Source organism: Mustelus asterias, chromosome 15 (genome assembly GCF_964213995.1).
Source record: "Mustelus asterias chromosome 15, sMusAst1.hap1.1, whole genome shotgun sequence".
In the NCBI taxonomy this organism is placed as follows: Eukaryota; Metazoa; Chordata; class Chondrichthyes; order Carcharhiniformes; family Triakidae; genus Mustelus; species Mustelus asterias.
Window position 1 is genome coordinate 3,789,129 of NC_135815.1, and position 6,581 is coordinate 3,795,709.

General features: G+C 44.0%; 1 non-coding gene across 1 annotated transcript; it reads right to left on the reverse strand.

The window, feature by feature from the left end:
- Positions 1-6,036: 6,036 nt before the first annotated feature.
- LOC144504969 (U2 spliceosomal RNA) lies at positions 6,037-6,235 on the reverse strand. Its single transcript, XR_013499745.1, has one exon. It is a non-coding gene; the product is annotated as a U2 spliceosomal RNA (small nuclear RNA).
- Positions 6,236-6,581: the final 346 nt, after the last annotated feature.

Genomic DNA, 6,581 nt, shown 5'->3' on the forward strand with positions numbered 1-6,581 from the left:
GATATAGTAGTTTATTAACTACTTTATATTTAAAAAATGATAATTCACGTGCATAAACATTCATACAAATTAGAAATGAGAATTGAGTATAAAGTAAGTACATTTTTATAAGAGTACACAAAGCAGTTCTTGACTCGTGAAGAGTAGGTATTGAGTGTTGCAGCCAATGTAATTTGTGATTCCAGTAGCACTGATTGGCAATTGATTGACTTGAAATTTCCAGTGTTCTCCAGTTTGATGGAGAAACCTTCCTGTTTCCCTTCCAGCTGTGCTCTTTACTGACTTAGATTACTTCAACAATCAAAGAGAGATACCTGCAAAAGACCATTTGCAGGGGAGCTGCTGTTGGCTGGCTTTTTGCTTCAGCGTCACACGCATTCTGACAGTTCCAGCACTAGTTTACACTCACACAACACACACGCACATACACACACACTTGGAGTTAATTGACACCTTGACCAAGCTTGGCAGCTGGCATTTTCCCAGTCTTTGTATATTCCTGGAAAGTAAAATCCACAAGTCTATCTGAGATATTACGCAGAGGACATTCCTTGATGAGATGACACTTATCTCCCATTGTCTCCACCAGAGATGGCAATTTGTTCCCGATTGCTTTAGAAGCACCCTTGTCTGGAAACAGAGAGGTGTCATTGTCTCTCTCAGAGTATAACCCACCAGTGACTGACTTTACATCATCAGTCATCTTTGGCTGGTATGCCCACTCCATTAAAAAAAACTCACAGATCTTATTCAAAGTTCAACATTTCCAGATGAAATTCGGTATTTTTCCTTCTTTATTATGACACTTGGCAGAAGGGTTAGTAACCAGGGGGAGATTGAAGGAATTGACAAAAGAGCCGGTGTGGGAAAGCGGAGACATTGTTTTTCACCCAGTGAGTTTTTCTGATCTGGAATGCATTGGTGCAGAGGATGATGGAAGCAGGACATGGGGTTTTAAAAATATTTTTATTCTTTCACAGGATGTGGGTGTCGCTGGCAAGGCCAGCATTTGTTGTGCATCCCCATTGGCCTTGAACTGAGTGGCTTGCTAGAGTATTTCAGAATGCAGTTAAGAGTCAACCACATTGGTATGGACCACGTGTAGGCCAGACCAGGTAAGGATGGCAGATTTCCTTCCCTAAAGGACATCAGTGAACCAGATGGTTGTTTAGTACTGAGATTCCAGATTTATTAATGAAATTTAAATCCCACCAACTGCTGTGATGAGATCTAAAGCCGTGGTCCCTCCAGCGTTAACCTGGTCATCTTGGTTTCGAGGCTAGTGACATTACCACTCTGTTGCCATGGTGGTAGTCATGATGATCTGCTGATGATACATCATGCTAGAATGGGACAGGTTGGATGGAGCAGCTGCCTTTTTCCCTTCCTTTTCCAGATGTCCGTTCTCTCATTCCCGCTTGTCTTGTCAAACCTGAAATCCTGCCGTTTCTCCGCAATCTCCTGCTGAACATTATCCAAGAGAATGGAGGAATTCCAGGAGAGCTAAAAACAGCCAATGGCAACGTCATTGGCTCTCAGTCAAGCAATGCCTCCATTCTAAAATTTGTTTCTCAATTCCTCCCATGGCCTTTTCATCGCTCCTTACCTCTGTAACATCCTACAGCCCAGCAATCCTCTGAAAACTCGGCATTCCTCCAATTCTGGCTCCTTGTGCATTTCTGATTACAATCACTCCGCCATTCGTGATCATCTGTTTATTTATCTAGGCCCTAAGTTCTGGAATTCCCACCATAAACCTGTTCACTCCTATCTCCATAGAAAATAGAAGCGGGAGTAGGCCATTTGGCCCTTTGATACTGTTCCATCATTCATTAGGATCATGGCTAATCATCAGATTCAATATCCTGATTCCCCCCTTCCCCCCCATATCCCTCGATTCCTTTAGCCCCAAGAGCTATATTAAATTTCTTCTTGAAATCACACATGTTTTGGGCTCAACTACATTCTGTGGGAGTGAATTCCACACATTCACCACTCTCTGGGTGAAGAAATTTCTCCTCACCTCAGTTCTAAAAGGTTTACCCCTTATCCTCAAACTATGACCCCTAGTTCTGGACTCTCCTACCATCGAGAACATTCTTTCTGAATCTACCCTGTCTAAACCTGTTAGAATTTTATAAAGTTTCTATGAGATCCCCTCTCACTCTTCTAAACTCCAGTGAATATAATCCTAACCGACTTAGTCTCTCCTCATATGACAGACCTGCCATCCCAGGAATCAGCCTGGTAAACCTTCGCTGTGCTCCCTCCATAGCAAAGACATCCTTACTCAGTTAAGGACACCAAAACTGCACACAATACTCCAGGTGTAGCCTCACCAATGCACTGTATAACTGGACTAAAACATCCCTTTAAATTTCCTCCTATAAGCTACCTCTTTGACCAAGCTTTGGACCATCTGCATATGAGCACTTACTGTGGCTTGATGTCTAATAATCTTATTTGATAACACTCCTATGAAGCATATATGGGGCCCTATCCCCCCACTCTCCCACCCTCGGGCAAGGGCATGTGAAGTGAGTCGTAGCAGATCATCCTCCTGTAATATCCCTTTCCCGATGTCTCTTTCCTCCTCGTCTGCTGCCTTCCCTTCCAGAATTCCACCAATTGACCTGTTGGTTTATTCTCAACCTCAAATCTGAAGACACAGCAGGATCATGTTTCAGTTCACAGAAAACTAAACCTCCATCATTCTGGGAATCAATCAGCAATTCCCCGAATCCTTAAAGTTCTTCTTTGATGCCAGGTCTGGAAAAGACTTTGTTCCACAAAAAACTTTTAAAAATTAATATCTTGAAATCCCTGAGAGTCTAGACGGAGTGTCTGCAACAGGCAATTTGTTTGTTCCATTCCCTTTTGCTTCAAGTACCATCTCCTTGTGAGAAATTCTCTTAACGAAGAATGAACCCTCTGTAACTAACAACCAATAATAACTTGCATCTATATAGCACCTTTAACATAGTACAGATTCCCCAAGATGTTTCACAGGAGTGTGATCAAGCATAATTTGACAATGAGCCACTTAAAGAGATCATGGTCCAGGTGACCAAAAGCTTGCCAAAGAGGGACGTTTAAGGAGCAACAGTATAGAGTCATAGTGTCACAGAGGTTTACAGCATGGAAATAGGCCCTTCGGCCCAACTTGTCCATGCCGCCCATTTTTTTTAAACCCCTAAGCTAATCCCAATTGCCCACATTTGGCCCATATCCCTCGATACCCATCGTACCCATGTAACTATCTAAATGCTTTTTAAAAGACAAAATTGTACCCACCTCTACTACTACCTCTGGCAGCTTGTTCCAGACACTCACCACCCTCTGTGTGAAACAATTGCCACTCTGAACACTTTTGTATCTCTCCCCTCTCACCTTAAACCTATGTCCCCTAATTTTAGACTCCCTTACCTTTGGGAAAGGATATTGACTATCTAGCTGACCTGTGCCCCTCATTACTTTATAGACTTCCATAAGATCACCCCTCAGCCTCCGACACTCCAGAGAAAAAAGTCCCAGTCTATCCAGCCCCTCCTTATACCTCAATCCATCACGTCCCGATAGCATCCTAGTAAATCTTTTCTGCACTCTTTCTAGTTTAATAATATTCTTTTTATAATAGGGTGACCAGAATTGCACACAGTATTCCAAGTGTGGACTTACCAATGTCTTGTACAACTTCAACAAGACATTCCAACTCCTGTATTCAATGTTCTGACCGATGAAACCAAGCATGCGGAATGCCTTCTTCACCACTCTATCCACCTGTGACTCCACTTACAAGGAGCTATGAACATGTACCCCTAGATCTCTTTGTTCTGTAACTCTCCCCAACGCCCTACCATTAATTGAGTAAGTCCTGCCCTGGTTCAATCTACCAAAATGCATCACCTCGCATTTGTCTAAATTAAACTCCATCTGCCATTCGTCAGCCCACTGGCCCAATTGATCAAGATCCTGTTGCGATTGGAGATAACTTTCTTCACTGTCCACTATGCCACCAATCTTAATGTCATCTGCAAACTTACTAACCATGCCCCCTATATTCTCATCCAAATCATTAATATAAATGACAAATAACAGTGGACCCAGCACTGATCCCTGAAGCACACTGCTGGTCACAGGCCTGTTTGAAAAACAACTCTCTACAACCCTGGCTTCTATCAAGATGCCAATTTTGCATCCATTTAGATACCTCACCTTGGATCCCGAGAGATTTAACCTTATGCAACAATCTACCATGCGGTACTTTGTCAAAGGCCTTGCTAAAGTCCATGTAGACAACATCAACTGCACTGCCCTCATCTACCTTCTTGGTTACCCCTTCAAAAAACTCAATCAAATTTGTGAGACATGATTTTCCACTCACAAAGCCATGCTGACTGTTCCTAATCAGTCCTTGCATCTCTAAATGCCTGTCTCTCAAAATACCTTCCAACAATTTACCCACCACAGATGTGAGGCTAACTGGCCTGTAGTTCCCAGGCATTTCCCTGCAGCCCTTTTTAAACAAAGGTACAACATTTGCCACTCTCCAATCTTCAGGCACCTCACCCATGACTATCGGTGATTCAAATATCTCGGCTAGGGGACCCGCAATTTCCTCCCTAGCCTCCCACAATATCCTGGGATACACTTCATCAGGTCCCGGGGATTTATCTACCTTGATGCGCTTTAAGACTTCCAGCATCTCCTTGTCTGCAATATGTACACTCCTCAAGACATCACTATTTATTTCCCCAAGTTCCCTAACATCCATGCTTTTCTCAACGGTAAATACTTATGAGAAATATTCATTTAGGATCTCACCCATCTCTTGTGGATCCGCACATAGATTACCTTGTTGATCCTTAAGAGGCCCTACTCTCTCCCTTGTTACTCTTTTGCCCTTTATGTATTTGTAGAAGCTCTTTGGATTCTCCTTTGCCTTATCTGCCAAAATAATCTCGTGTCCCCTTTTTGCCCTCCTGATTTTTCTCTTAACTCTACTCCGACACATAGTGGAGGATGCAGTCGGGAGGCAGAGTTTTGGGGTGGGAATTTGGAATTTGGGGCCCAAGCTGCTGAAGGCACGGCCGCCAATTTGGGAAGAACAAGATGGACCAGAATGGGATTGGAGCGTTCTCAGGCTGGATGATGTTACAGATTTAGGAAGAGGCAAGGTGATGGAGAGATCTGAAAGCAAAAATGAACAAACAGACACACACACACAGATAGACAAAGAGAGACCCACACACAGAGACACACACACACAGATAGACACATACGCAGACACACACACACACACATACACCCCCTGCAAACAAAAGGAATATGTTCAAGTCTTGTACATTTTTTGAATTACCTGGGATATTAAAGCACCTATAATTCCCCATTGTTTTCTCAAGGCAATGCCTCAGCCAATCAGAGTGAACTTGCTAACCCTTGAGCCTGTTCCGCCATTCAATACGATCATAACTGATCTCACCTCAGCCTCAACTCCACTTTCCTGCCCCTTCTCCATAAATCTATCTGTCCATCTTCTCCTTAGATTTATTCAATATTCTGGCATTAGGCCTAAGCTGCTCAATCTCTCTTCAGGGTAGACGCAAGGTTTGCACTGCAGGAGGAACATAACCAGAGGACATCAATATAGGATAGTGAACAAGAAATTCACTAGGGAATTATGAAGAAACATATTTCTGAAGAAGAGTCACATGGAATTCAAAACATTAACTGTGTTTCTCTCTCCGTCAGCCCTGCTGAGCTTTTCCTTCATTCTCTTTGTTTATTTAGAAGGCTATACTACTAGGATGAGATGAAGAGAGGTGGATGTGTTTTCTGTGCGGTTAACTCTACGACACTTTGTGATATTTATCACTTAATTGCACCCTCTCTCTCTCTCTCCAGTGGGGGCACAGCAGCACCACCACTGGTTTTTTTAAAATTCCAATTCAATCAAATCAAATCCAATTCAGAGTCTCAACGAGTTGAGACATTCCCGATCCAAGCTGACACGACAGGGCTCTCACCTCCTTGGGTTTGATCTACATGATCCAAGCTGATTGGAGTAGGCACAGCTCCTCCTCCAAGGCTTGATCTCATTTGCATCTTAGCCAAAAGGCCGAGATGCCGCTTTTAAAAATTGCTTCAAATGGAGCTAAAATGCAACCTAATGACTTCAACCAAGCGCAGCACGTCGATACTACACTTGATCTTAGCCAAAAGGCCGAGAAGTAATGGATGTAATTACAACATGATGGGGACGATTCTCCCAGCCGGGAGTGGAGGCCGTTTAGTGGACTCGCCACTGGGCGCCACGGTCTCTGTGCATCCCCGGATGCACATCTCCACATCATCCCCGGACGCAGGATTTGCGGCGTCGCCAGCTCTGCGCCAATATTAAGGTTCTGATTTAAATCCCATGAGTGTCCCGGGCCCACTAGCCTCTTCCCCCCCTCCCCCAACCCCACTCCACTCCACCAGGAGTGTTTCAGACCAGCAGGGTTTACAACAGCTCCCCACTTGAGGGGAGCTGGCGGCCCGATCCCGCTGGAGTGAAGGATGGTTATGGAGAAGGGGCAGGA